This window comes from Chrysochloris asiatica, unplaced genomic scaffold, assembly GCF_000296735.1.
Source record: "Chrysochloris asiatica unplaced genomic scaffold, ChrAsi1.0 scaffold00065, whole genome shotgun sequence".
Taxonomy (NCBI): domain Eukaryota; kingdom Metazoa; phylum Chordata; class Mammalia; order Afrosoricida; family Chrysochloridae; genus Chrysochloris; species Chrysochloris asiatica.
In genome coordinates, this window is record NW_006408583.1 from 16,648,430 (window position 1) to 16,663,297 (window position 14,868).

At 37.1% G+C, this 14,868-nt stretch overlaps 1 pseudogene; it reads right to left on the reverse strand.

Annotated features, from left to right (window-relative positions):
• The window catches only part of LOC102828548, a 10,947-nt pseudogene extending 2,700 nt beyond the window's left edge, over positions 1-8,247 (reverse strand).
• Between the last annotated feature and the right edge of the window lie 6,621 nt (positions 8,248-14,868).

The window sequence follows — 14,868 nt, forward strand, 5'->3', positions numbered from 1 at the left end:
CCGACTCGACGGCACTTAACAACAACAACAACATGCCATTCAATAACTTGCCAATGTTGTTGCTGTTAAATCTCATCGAGTTGATTCCAACTCATAGCACTGTTGTATATGGTTTCCAAGGAGTGGTCGGTGGATTTGAACCACCAACCTTGTGATTATCAGTGCAGTGTTTATCCAACAGAGCTACACTAGGAATCCTTTACACATAGCATCCTTCAATATTGCAACTCTAGGTTTGAATATTTCTTCAGTTCTTTCAACTTGAGAAATGTTGAGTGTGTTTTTCTGTTTTGGTTTTCTAACTCTAGGTCTTTCCGCATTTCATTATAATACTTTGCTTTGTCTTCTCAAGCTGCCTTTTTAAAATTTTCTATTCAGATTTTCTACTTTCCTATTTCTTCCAGTTGTCTTACCATTTTGAAGTTCAAGAGCAATTTTTAGAGTCTCTTATGACATCCATTTTGGTCTTTTATTTCATTGACATCTTTTTAATGACTGTTTCTCTCTTTGTGTATGATGTTCTTGATGTAATTTAGTGTCTAATGCATCAAATCTATTCTTGAGATAGCCTCCACATTTAGGTGGCAACTATTTAAAGTCATATTTTGGCTTTTGTGGGCTCATTTAAATTGTCTTCACCTTCAGTCTGAACTTACGTATGAGCGATTGATGGTCTGCTGTTGGACTTGTTTGAGTTGATGACGTTTATCATTTCTGTCATCTCTTTCCATAGATGTAGTCAATTTAATTTCTGTGTATTCCATCTGGTGAGGTCCGCCTGCCTGTATTTTTGTTGTTGGTATGTACCATCGAGTTGGTACTAACTCATAGTGACCCTATGCACAACAGAACAAACCACTGCCTGGTCCTGGGCCAACCTCACAATCATTGCTACAGTTGAGCACATCACTGCTGCCACTTTGTCAATCCATAATATTGGGGGTATTCTTTATCTCTGATCCTCCATTTTACCAAACATGATATTCTTCTCCAAAGACTCATGACAATATGTCTAAAGAATGAGAGACAAAGTCTGGCTTCCAAGGAGCAGTGTGTCTGTACTTCTTCCAATACAGATCAGTTTCTTCGTTTGGAATTTCATGGGACTTCCTCCAAAACCATAGGTCAAAGGCATCAATTCAGTCTTCCTTATTCACTGTCAAACTTTCACACCATAACGTGAGTCAGGTGCACTTTAGTCCTCAAACTGACATCTTTGCTTTTCAGCATTTTAAAGAGGTCTTATGCAGCTGATTTGCGGAAAGCAACATGTCATATGATTTCCTGACTGCTTCTTCCCTGAGTTTTATTTGATCTGAGCAAAATGAAGTCTTTGACAACTTCAATCTTTTCTCTATTTATTGTGATGTTATTTGTTGGTCCTGTGGTGAGGTTTTTTGTTTTTTTTTTCATTACATTGAGGTGCACCCATACCAAAGACTATAGTCTTTGATATTCATCAGTAAGTATTTTAAGTACTCTTCACTTTCAGCCAATAAGATTGTATCATCTGCATATAGCAAGTTGTGAATGAGTCTTCCTCCTATCCTGATGCCACATTTTCCTTCATATAATCCAGTTCCTCAGATTATCTGCTCAGCATACAGATTGAATAAGTATGGTGAAAGAATACAACCCTTATGCACATCTTTCTTAATTTTAAACCGTTCAGTTTTCCCTTGTTCTGTTAAAATAATTGCCTCTTGGATTATGTACAGACTCCTCCGGAGCACAATTAAGTGTTCCAGAATACTCACTTTTCACTTTCTACAATGCTGTCCAAGTTTACTATGACCCACACAATCGAAAGCCTTTGAATAATCCATAAAGCACAGGTAAACATCTTTCTGGTAGTCTCTGCTTTCAGCCTAGATGTATCCAACATCAGCAATGATATTCCTCGTTCCACATTCCTTTCTGAATCTGGCTGGAATCTCTGGAAGTTCTCTGTCACTGTATGGTTGTAGTCGTTTCTGAATTGTTTTTAGCAAAATTTTGCTTGAATGGGATATTAATGATATTGTCCAATGATTTCCACATTCCTTTGGGTCACCTCTCTTTGGAGTGCGCACAAATATGGATCTCTTCCATTCAGTTGACCAGGTATTTGTTTTCCAAATTTCTTGGCAGAGATGAGTGAGTGCCTCCAGTGCTTCATCAGTTTTTGAAAGACTTCAGCTAGTATTCCATTAATTCTGGAGCCTTGTTCTTTACCGAGGCCTTCAATACAGATTGGATGCCTGCCTTCAGTATCATTAGCTCTTGGTCATATGCTCCCTCTTGAAAATAGTTGAACATTGATCATTTCTTTTAGGTACAGTTGCTCTGTGTATCCCTTCCATCTTCTTTTGATGCTTTTTACATCATTCTATATTTTTTCCCAGAGAATCCTTCAATATTTCAAGTTGGCCTTCATTTTTTTCTTCAGTCCCCTCAGCTTGAAGAGTGCTGAGTGTGTTCATCCCTTTTGGATTGATAATGCCAGGTCATTGCACATTTCCTTATATTTAACTTCATCTTCTTGAGCTGCCTTTTCAAACTTTCTATCCATCTCTTTTACTTCCTCATTTTATTCCATTTGCTTTAGCTTTTCTACACTGGAGAGCAAGTTTCCAAATCTCTTCTGACAACAATTTAGTGTCTTCTTAATGATTTTTTTTCTTTTTTCTGTAAGATGTTCTTGATGTCATCCCACAAGTCTTCTAATCTTTGGTCTTCAGTGTCTCTTGCATCAAAACTGTTCTTCAGATGATCTCTAAATTCAGATGAGATGTGTTAATGGTCATATTTTGGCTACCATGGACTTTCTTTTAAATGTTGAAGAGCAAAGATGTCAGCTTCAAGACGAAGGTGCGCCTGACTTAACCATGGTATTTTCAATAACCTCATATGCATACAATAGCTGGACAGTGAATAAGGAAGACTGTAGAAGAATTGATGCTTTTGAATTATAGTGTTGGAGAATATTGAAAGTGCCATGGGCAGCCAAAAGAACAAACAGATATGTGTTGAAAGAAGTGCAGCCAGAGTGCTCCTTTGAGACTAGGACATATTTTCAGGAGGGACCAGTCGCTGGAGAAGGATATCATGTTTGGTAAGGTGGAGGGTCAGAGAAAAAAAGGAAGACCCCCAGCGAGATGGATTGGCAAAGTGATAGAATCAATGGGCTCAAGTGTGGCAACAATAGTGAGGGTGGCCCAGGATCCCACAGTGTTTCGTTCTGCTGTGCATAAGGTCACTTGGAGTCGGTGCCTACTCTATGGCACCTAACAACAACAAAAACATGGACTTGTTTTAATTTATTCAATATCAACCTGATCTTTCATATGAACAATTGATGGTGTTTCCACAGTCTACCAGTGGCCTTGTTTGGCTAATGATATAGAGCTTTTCCATCGTCTTTTTCCACAGATATAGTCAATTTGATTTCTGTGTAATCCATCTGACGAGGTCCATGTTAATAGTCATCTCTTATGTGGATTAAAAAAGGTATTTTCAATAGAGATGTCATTGGTCTTGGAAATTCTATCCTATGATAACCAGTATCATTTCTGTCACTGAGGCCATATTTTCCAAATAATGTTGGAAAAAAATTAAAATATTTGCTATGAATAAGTCATAGGTCTTGCAAAATTCTATCATACAATCTCTAGCATCGTTTCTATCACTAAGATCATATCTTCCAACTAAGGTTCTCTCTTATTATTTTCAATTTTTGCATTCCATTCACTAGATATCATTAATGCATCTTGATTTCATGTTTGGCCAATTTCAGACTGAAGATGTTGGTTGTTAAGTTGTTAAGTGCTATCTAGTCTGTTCTAATTCATAGAAACCCTGTATAGAGTTTCTGAGGAGCTGCTGGTAGGTAACCAACCTTTTGGTGAGCAGTTCATTGCTTATCCTACATTTCCACACCAGAACATGAAGATATTGGTAGAATTCTTTAACTTCTTTATCATTGGTTTTGTGGTTGGTGCATATTTGAGTAGTAGTGGTATTAACCCGTCTTCCTTATTGTTGTTGTTGTTAGGTGCCATCAAGTCAGTACCAACTCATAGTGACCCTATGCACAACAGAATGAAACACTGCCCAGTCCTGGGCCAACCTCACAATTGTTGCCACTCTTGAGCCCATCGATGCCACCACTTTGTCAATCCATCTTGCTGGGGGATTAATGGAAGTTTGAAGTTGTTGTTTGTTTGTTTGTTTGTTTGTTTTTCATTTTGATTTGTGCCCAATCAACAAATGAAGATCCCAAAAGCTTTGTTCCAACCACATCATCACACTGTAATACATTCTATAGGGGTGGTAGATGTTTTCTGATAACTACATAGTGAAGCTTTTAGGTGGATAAACATTATTGTTTCTTTAGCAAAAAGTCACAGAATAACTTGTGAAATATTCAGAGACTTCTTAATTTATTATGTTAGGATAAAACATTAAGTGGATTCAAGAGAAAATTGATGATCATATTGAATTATTCGGCCAGAAATGCCACTAAACTCATTTTATACGTAACTGTTCTCACTTGTTTTGTATTCCTGAATGGTCCCCTTTGAGATATGAAATTTGCAATTTTCATTTAAAAAAAAAGTATTTGGGTATAATCAAAAGAAAATATAAAAGTTCATAAAACAAAAGCTCCATTTTAGTTATGGTCACTAAGAAGCTCAGCCCTAGTTTCTCTAAGCAATATCAACTCAGCGTATAGTAAGGTGCCAGGGGAAAGACTTGTATGTGAGAAATAATACTTTCAGATGTAAACTATTCATCCTACAATAAACGGCATTTTAAAATGAACAACTTTTCATTTACTTTATATCATCCCATTACAATATAATGACTTTTTCTATTGTAGATAGATAATGTACTATTTAAAAAAATTATAAAAACTCCAAATCATATCCCTTCTTAAATGCAATCATGTGATCCAAAAGTCACTGTAGACTATGCTAAATTTCTGCATTTACAAATAAAATGTTGTGACACAAATTTGACAAGCGTCACAAATTATCAAAGTGTTAAAGGAAAATACCCTTTAGCTTTCTTTGTATACTTATTAGGAATAAATTATTTCACTTTTTCTCCCTATTCCCTTTACCTCTATGAAATCAATGGCAGGATAATTCCATGTTTAAATACTATGTCTATGGTAGGACCTGTAGAAGCAGCAAGACTTGTGAATAACAAATATTTTCATATTATTATTTTCTTTCTTTGTTACCAACTTCTCCATCGATAACAGTACTTCGTTTATTAAGAACATGTACCTTTTAATGAAACATTCACATTTTGTAATAGGATGTTTGGCTTAATGCATAAAATATACTCTCAGAAAACCTTGTCAATTAGAATGCTGGAGTATGGAGTTGCCCTAAGGCTACTAAGAGCATGATTTTAAACAGAGTGTGACAGTAGCCTTAATATGCAGTGCTGAAAACAATCAATAACAATCCATCATTCACAGATTAAAATGTCGATAGAGCATTATTGTTCTGAGTCAGTTCCAACTCATAGTGAACCCTATTTCAATAGAATGAAGCACCGCCCAGACTTGAGTCAGTCTTTCTTCAATCTTTCTTATGTTAGAGCCCATTGCTGAACCTCCGTGTCAATCACTGAGCATCTTCCTCTTTTTCATTGGCATTCTACTTCAGCTAATATTATTTCCTTCTCCAGGGATTGGGCTATCATTATAACATGTATAAAATAAGTAAGATGAAGTCTTACCACCCTTGCTTCTAAGGAGTATTCTAGCTGTACATATTCCAAGGCATGTTTGTTCATTCTCTGGCAGTTCCAGGTATACAGACAGTTCCCAATTTACCAGTGTTTGACTCATGGACAACTCCTACATGCCCTTTAATATAGAGCTTGAAACAAGTTCTGTCATGGTCCACAAAATTAACAGAACTGTTTACAAATTGGGTGATTCATCATGGTCCAAGAACAGGAAAATTATGGAATTGAAGATTCTAAACAAGCCTAGTGATTCATGTTTTGAGACTGATGCATGAGCCTGACTTCCTGGCAGAACTGTGAAGAGACACGCACATCCAATGCCTCATAGTCAGTTGTCACCGTTGAGCAGGTCTCTGCCATCTTTGAATTCTTGTTTAATGTTATACAAAAATACGAATCAACCTCTACTTGCAAAAAAATTCTTTATCACAATCAACTTCAATTGCTTTACATGCAGCTTTTAAAACTTTGAAAACATTTGGAGCCTTTTTTTGCTCTAAAGTAAGACTAGGAGCTCTGATAGCGTAGTGGTTATGAATCAGGCTGCTAATCTCATGGTCAGCAGTTCGAAACTACCAGCTATTCCGTGGGAGAAAGATGAGGCTTTCTGCTCCCATAAAGATTTACAGCCTTGGAAACCCTGTACAGGTTTGCTATGAGTTGGAGCCAAGTCTATGGCACATAACAACAACAACAAGGCTAGGTAAGAGGCACAGTTTCATTGTGTTGTGCATAGAGTAGCTATGAATCTCAATCAACTCTACAAAACCTTACAACAGCATGTAAGAACCGTAGTGGTGGTGTGCCATGGAGTCAGTTCTGACTCATAGTGACCCTGTACAGGGTTTCCGAGGCTATAAATCTTTATGCGAGCAGAAGGCCTCTTTCTCCCACAGACTAACTGGCAATTTTGAACTGCTGACCTTGAGGTTAGCAGCCCAATTCGTAATAGATTTTTTTGTGCAAAAAAAAAAAGGCCGCCAACTATCCCTCCCACTGCACCCTCTACTAAGTTGGATTTGAAAATTTACGAAGATCTCAGACACCAGACACCTAATAAGGGGATTATTAGGAAAGTTAACAGTCCAGGCAGAGAGAGGCCTGCCTGGAGTAAAGCCAAGAGGCCATCCTAACTGGAAAAGCTGTGCTCTGAGCATTTGCTCACAAGTCATACCATTTCACCATTTGCTTCAAGCTAAATGCAATCTGGATTCCTGGTGTGGTGCTGCAGAATAAGCACTGGACTACTAACTCCAAGGTGTATACTCACCAGCTATTTCTTGTAACAATGAGTCAGAATTGACTCAGTGGCACTTAGCAACACCAACAAAAGGCACTGTGCTCTGGAGGTCAGCAATCCTAATGAACTACCTGGAGGCACTCAACTTTGCAAGCAAGCCTCCTGCCCAAAGTCACTCAATTTTACTTGCTCCATAGACTGTGAAACTCACTGCTCTCTCTTGTTGCTTCTCATCTGTCATTCATCTGGTGTCAGAACTTTTTGTCCCTGAGTCAAAGAGATTCAATGCACATGGATCTCATGGTTCAAAATTAAGTGTTCCTCTCCTGGGTCTTCTTCTTTGCTTCTAAGATGGCTCATTTTATAAATGCTAGACTTTTGAGTTTTTACAGTCACAATGAACTCTTGATATCATTCACAGCTGTATCATATACTATTGGTCTCTCTTCTCACCTTCTCTTACTCAAACCAATCAGGAAGGAGTTCTTTGGTGGAAGAACCTTTTACAAAGGTTAAAAGACACATAATAAATAAATCACTATATCAGTTTGTAACCTGGGCATGGTCGGTGTCTAATATTCTTTGATAACACTTTAATTCAAAAGTATTGATATGTCTTTGGTCTTTTATATTCATTGATCAACTTTCACATACAAGCTTAGGATGCAATTGAAAATCCATTGTTTTGGGGTAGGTACACCTTACTTATTGAAGTGATATTATTGTTCTCGAACACTTTAAAGAGGTCTTTTGTATTACATTTGCCCAATGCAACACATCCTGATTTCTTGACTAGCACTTCCATGGGCATTGAATGTGGATCTATGAAAATGAAATCCTAGACGACTTCAATGTTTTCTCTGTTTATCATGATGTTGGTTATTAGTTCAGTTGGGAGGATTTGTGCTGACATTATGACGAGGTTTAATGTGTATGAAAGTCTGTAGTCTTTGATCTCCATCTAGAAATCCTTAAAATACTCTTTAAGTGAGGTTATATTATCTGCACATTGTTAGCTGTTATGAGTCATTCTCTAATTCTGAGTCCATGTTTTTTTCCTAGAGTTTAGTTTCTTGGATTGCTTACTCAGCAGATTGCATAAATATGATAAAATTATACAACTCTGATAAATACATTTCTTATTTGAAAACCATACAATATCCTCTTATTCTGTTCTAGCAACTACCTTCTGGGCTATTTTCAGGTTTTACATAAGCACAATTTAGTGTACTGGAATTCTCACTTGTCACAACTGTTGCCATATTTTATGATAATCAACATAGTTATATACTTTCGCATAGTCAAAGACACAGTGACATTTTTCTGGTAATTTGGCTTCCAGCCAAGATCCACCTCACATCATCCTGGATTTTGTTACAAGTCCTTTTCTTAATCTTGTTTGATTTTTTGGCAGTTCCCTGTCAATACACTGTTGCAGCAGTTTTGGAATTATCTTTAAAAAATCTTTACTTGAATGTGATATTAATGATATTGTTTGAAAATTGCTTCCTATTTTTGGATCACCTTTTTTTGAATGGACACACATATGGTTCTCTTCCAATCAGTTGGCCAGGTAACTGCCTTTCAAATTTTATGGCATGGAAGACTAAGGAATTCTAGCATTGCATCTATTTGTGAAAACATCTCACTTGGTATTTCCTCATATCCTGGAGTCTTGATTTTCAACATTTCCTTCAGTGTAACTTTGACTTCTTCCTTCAGTACCAACCATTTTGATTATATGCTATCTCCTGAAATGCTTAATGCAGACCCATTCTTTTTGGAACAGTGTTTCTGCATAATGCTTCTGTTTAAAAAAAAAAAAAAAATGCTTCCTTTCTCTTATAACATCTTGCACACACTTATTCAATATTGCATCTGGAGTTATATTTAGCTTATGAAATGCAAAGCATGTTTTCCCTTTTGGTTTTCTGACACCAGATCTTTGCACATTTTATTATAATACTTCACTTTGTCTCCTTGAGCTATTCTTTGAAATGTGTGCTTAGTTCTTTTACTTCATTTCTTCAATATGTTTAAACTCTCTGTCTTCTACAGAAATTTTCAGAATTTCTACTGATATCTATTCTGTCCTTATCTTTCTTTCCATTCTTCTTAAGGATCTTTAGCTTTCTTCATGTGTGATGTCCTTGATATTATCCACAACTCCTCTGATCTTTGCTCATTAGAATTCAATGTGTTCAATCTATTCTTGAGGTGGTCTCTAAATTCAGGTGCCATATGCTCACATTTGTTCTTTGGTTTTTTAAACTTGTTTTAATTTTCTTCAGTTTTAAGTTGAACTTGTACATTAGCATTGGACAGTTTGTTCCATACTTGGCCTCTGCTTTCTTCTGACTAATGAAATATAGCTTCTCCTTTATCTCTTTGCATTGTTGTTTTTGTTATTGTATGTGCCATCAAATTGGCTCCTGAGAATGGTTGGTGTGTCTGAACTGTCAACCTTGTAGTTACTAGTTCAGTGCTTATCATACAGTACCATACTCTAATGCCTGTGTGTTCCATCTGGTGAGGTCCACAGGTATAGTCAACATTTGTTTTCTTGACAAAAGATATTTGCAACGAATAAGTCCGTCTACCAAAATTTTATCATGTGGTCTTAGGCTTCATTTCCAGCATCAAAGCTGTATTCTTTGTTTACAGCTTCCACATTCCAATCATCGGTAATTATCAATGTATCGTGATTGTATGGTCATCGATTCCAGACAGCAGAAATGGTCAAAATCTTTAACTGCTTTATTTTGGTATTTTTTGTTGTTGTTAAGTGACATCGAGTCGGTTCTGACCCCTAGCGACCCTATATAGGGTTTCCAAGGAGCGACTGGTGAGTTTGAACCACTGATAGTCATATTACCTGGTCACCCTTGCAGCCTTATGGCTATCACCCTATAGCTGGTAGTGTGATAGCCCAATACAAAATTGAAAGGGTCTTTTAGCCAATGAATGAAATACCATTCCTCTTCAATTTGTCAATTAGATCTGGAATAGTAGATCTCATGAATGTGATTCAGAATGGCTATTAGCAGTCGGTTTAAGTTCACTAGTACCTAGGATATTGACTTTCATCCATTCCATTTCATTTTTGAAGATTTGTAATTTTCCTAGGTTCATACTTAGTATATTCCACATTAAGATTATTAACGGACTTTTACACATGTTTTGTCTTATTTTTAGTCATGCTATATTAGCAAATGAAAGTCCCTGCAGTTTTATTCTATCTGTATCATTAAGATTAATTCAACTTGAGAAAGCAACCCTTCTCTAGGCATATATTTTGTGCCCTCCATCCCAAGTGGCTCATCTATTGGCACTGTGTCAGACAATGCTCCAACGGAGCTTCATGTGATTTTTAAGCATTCCAAAAGGTTTTCATGGCTGCTATCGTTCAGAAACATACTGCCAATCTTGTCTTCCAAGGCTCCTCAGATGAGTTTGAACCTTCAAGTAGTTGTTCAGTTGATTTGGTTCTGATCCTATGCACCACAGAAGGAAACACTGCCCATCCTACACCATCCTCACACTCATCACACTTGATCACCATTGCTACTGTCACTGCATCAATCAAACTTCTTGGTGGTCTTCTTGTTTATTGTTGACCTTTCACTTTATCAAAGATGATGTCCTTCCCCCGAGACTGGTCTGTCGTGATACTATGTCTGTAATCTGAGAATCCATCTAACCATCCTGACTTCAAAGGAGAATTCTGGCTGTATTTCTATCAACACAGATTTGTTTATGCTTCCAATGTTATTGTTCTTAATACACTTTCCAACACCATAACTTAAATGCATTAATTCTTCTACAGTCTGCCTTATTCATAGTCCAGCATTCACAAGCTTATGAAGTTATTAAAGTTTCCATGGTTTGAATGAGGTTCACCTTAGTCCTCAAACTGATCTTTGCTCTTGAGCACCTAAAGAAATCGTGTATTGTAGTTTTATCTATTGTACTACATACACTATTTCTTGACTACTGCTTCCATAGTGTTGATAATGGATCTAAGCAAAATGGAGTCTTCGATAGCTTCAATTGTTTCTCAGTTTAGCATGATGTTATTTATTGCTTAAGTATTAAGACATTTGTTTTCTTTACATTGAAGTGCATTCTAACTGAAGCCTATGATTTTTGGCCGTCATCAGTAAGTATTTTAAGTCCTGTTCACCTTCTGCAAGCAAGGTCATATCATCTGCATATGGCAGATTGTTAATGAGTCTTCCTCCAATGCTGATGCCACATTCTTCTTCATATAATCCAGCTTCTGGCACACACATTTCCTGATTTTAAACCATTCAGCGTCTCCTTGTCTGTTTCAAACCACTGCCTCCGGTCTATGTACAGTCTCCTAATAAGTACAATTAAGTGTTCTAGAATATCCATTATTTGCAATGTTATAAATAGCTTGTCATATCCACACAATCAAAAGTCAACAAATCACAAGCAAATATCTATTGGTATTCTCTGCTTTCAGCTGACATCAGTAATGACATCCTTCATTCCACCTTCTTATTTGAATTCTACTTAAAACACTAGCAGTTCCCTGTCAATCTGCTGCAGCAGTTTCTTAATTACCTTTAGTACCATTGTACTTGCTTGTGCTATTATTGATGTTGTCCAATGATTTTCTTGTTACACTGGGTCACCTCTTTTTGGTATAGGCACAAATGTGGATCTCTTCCAATCAGTTGGCCAGGTGGCTGTCTTCCAAATCTCTTGGCATGAATGAATAGGTGCCTCTGGTACTGCTTGAGCTTGTTGAAAATTTTCAATTTGTTTTCCGTCAAGCCCCAGCATCTTGTTCTTTGACAATGGCTTCACTGCACCATGGACTTCTTCCTTCAGAACCATTGACTCTTGATCATATGCTACCTTTTCAAATGGTTGAACACCAGCCATTTGTTTTTGGTACGGTGACTCTGTGTATCCCTCCCATCTACTTTTGATGTTTTCTGTATTGTTCAATATTTTGCTTCCTTTTTTTTTTGCCTTCATTATTTCAGCCTGAGAAATGCTGAATGTGTTCTTCACTTTCAGTTTTCTAACTTCAGGTCTTTACACATCTCATTACAATACCTTACTTTGTTTTCTCCAGCTATCTGCATAATATTCTATTCAGATCTTTTATCTCATTCCATTTACATTTAACATCTCTATTTTTGGAGAGAAAGTTTCAATGTCTCTGACATCCACTTTGGTCTTTTATTTCTTATCTTCTTAATTACCTTTTTCTTTCTTCATGTATGATATTCTTCATGTCCTACTCAAACTGCTTTTATCTCTGGTCATTTCTGTCTAATGCATCATGTCTCTTCTTGAGATAATCTCTAAATTCAGATGGGAAATGCTCAAAGTCATATTTTGGCTCTCATGGATTTGTTTTAATTTTCTTCTGCTTCAGCCTAAACTTGCAAATGAGCAATTGATGGCCTTCTTTTGGCTGATGACATGGATCTTTTCCACCATCTCTTCCCACAGATATAATCAATTTTATTTCTGTGCATTCCATCTGGTGAATACCATGCATATAACTGTTTTTATGTTGTTTAGAAAAGGTATTTGCAATGAATAAGTTATTGGCCTTGCAAAATTGTGTCATGCAATCCTTAGCATCGTTTCTGTCACCAAGGACATATTTTCCAACTACTGATCCTTACTCTTTGTTTCTAATCTTTATTCCAATCACCAGTAATTATCAATATATTTTGATTGCATACTTGATCAGTTTCAGACCAAAGAAGTTGGTAGAATTCTTCAATTGTATCACACCTGGTGTGAGTTGTTTGTGTAATAGTAGCATTGGCTGGGTTGCCTGTAGGTGTATGGCTATTATCCGATCATAGCCTTGTACTTCAAGATTGTTGTTGTTGTTATGTGCCATGGAGTTGGTTCCGACTCATAGTGACCCTGAACAGGGTTTCTGAGGCTATAAATATTTACGGGAGCAGAAAGTCTCATCTTTCTCCTGTGGAACAGCTGGTAGTTTCAAACTGCTGACCTTGAGGCTCACAGTCGGATTCGTAACAACTATGCTACCAGAGCTCCTTTTGTACTTCAAGATAGGTCTTGAAATGTTCTTTTCGAGGATGATTCTCTTCAATTTGTTATTTCTGTCATAGCAAACCATATGATTGTCAAATTCAAAATGGCCAGTATCAGTACATTTTAGCTCACTAATGCCTAGTATATCAATCTTTTTGCAGTCCATTTTATCGTTGAGAACTTCAAATTTTCCTACATTCATATTTTGTATATTCAATGCTACAATTATTAATTGATGTTTGCAACTGTTTCTCCTCACTTTGAGTTGTGCATGATCATGTCCTGAAAGCTTTACTCCATTTGTGTCTTTACAGTCAACTCTACTATGAGGAGGTAGCTATTCCTCAGTCATATTTGAGTTACTTCTACCTGATGGCCTCATCTTCTGGCTCTGTATCTGACAATATTCTTGTAATATTATCAATATGCACTATTCTATTATTATCTTACAGTGTTTCACTGCTATTCATAAGGTTTTCAGTGGCTAAACAGTCTAATGTAGACAGCCTTTTCTATTTCCTAGCCTTCCTTAGTCTGGAAGTCCAGCTGAAACCTGTCTGTCCACTATGGATAACCCCATTGATATTTAAATTATCAGTGGCGTGACGTCAAGTATCACTACAACATGCAAGCCACCTAGCACAATAAACTGACAGATGAGTGGTGACATTTAAACCATTAATGCCATTATAAAGGTTTGCTCTCTATTTGGATGAATGGAGTGTGAGAATGAAAGAGAGGACATAAGGGAGATTTGGAAGGATGGAAGAAAAATAAAGAAAATGTATATGTTGGGAAGAACATTAAATATGGGTTCTGGTGTGGTGCTGTAGGATAAGTACTGGACTTCTAACCTTTAAGTCAGCAGTTAAAACTCACCAGCTGCTCCTCAGACACCCTATTCAGGGTTGCTAGGAGTTGGAACCAACTCAACAGCACTTAACAACAACATCAAATCTTCCAATTGGGAATTTAAGCAAAAGTCTATTAAGGAGCTCTGGTAGCGTAGTGGTTATGAATTAGGCTGTGAACCTCAGGGTCAGCAGTTTGAAACTACCAGCTGTTCTGCGGGAGAAAGATGAGGCTATCTGCTCCCGTAAAGATTTACAGCTTCAGAAATCCTGTGCAGGGTCACTATGAGTCGGAACCTACTCCATGGCACATAACAACAACAACTTAAATGGATAGTCACAGTTGTTAATAATAGTATCTAGGTAATTTAAGTTTGGGTTAAATAAACAAATCTCTCCAACTTTAATCACTAACTGAAAATTAACAATAATTTATTTATGGCTTTACTGATAGCCTTCAGTGCCCACAATCTGAATGTGTTCAGATCAACCAGAAGTATTGTTCAACAGTAAAACACCAAAGAGGAAGCTCAAAATATACGCATAATAATATTCTGCAGCCCACTATTCAATAACATTCTACAAACCACCTTTTCACAGAAGCATATTTATTTTATCAAAAAACTCAGTTATTATGAGATAAGTAAATATGTCATTTAACTTTCTGACATTTTGTTTGTCCTACTTATGTATAAAGATCATGGCTTTGAGGCAGGGTCAACCAACTTAGAGACCCAAAAGTGCAACCCAAAGCATATCATTACAACCCTGTAGCCCCTGCTGCACTTCCACCTCTTGACTGACATGACAGCCGAGGATGGAAATCCCACCTCTGAGCCGGACTTAAGGGCCATAGCGCAAGGAGATTCGTGTTTAACAGCGACCACACAACCGCCACTCGTCTGTCTGTCGTGCTGTGGTGGTTTGAATTGCTGTGATTCTGAGGGCTATGCCACCGGTATCTTAAATAACCAG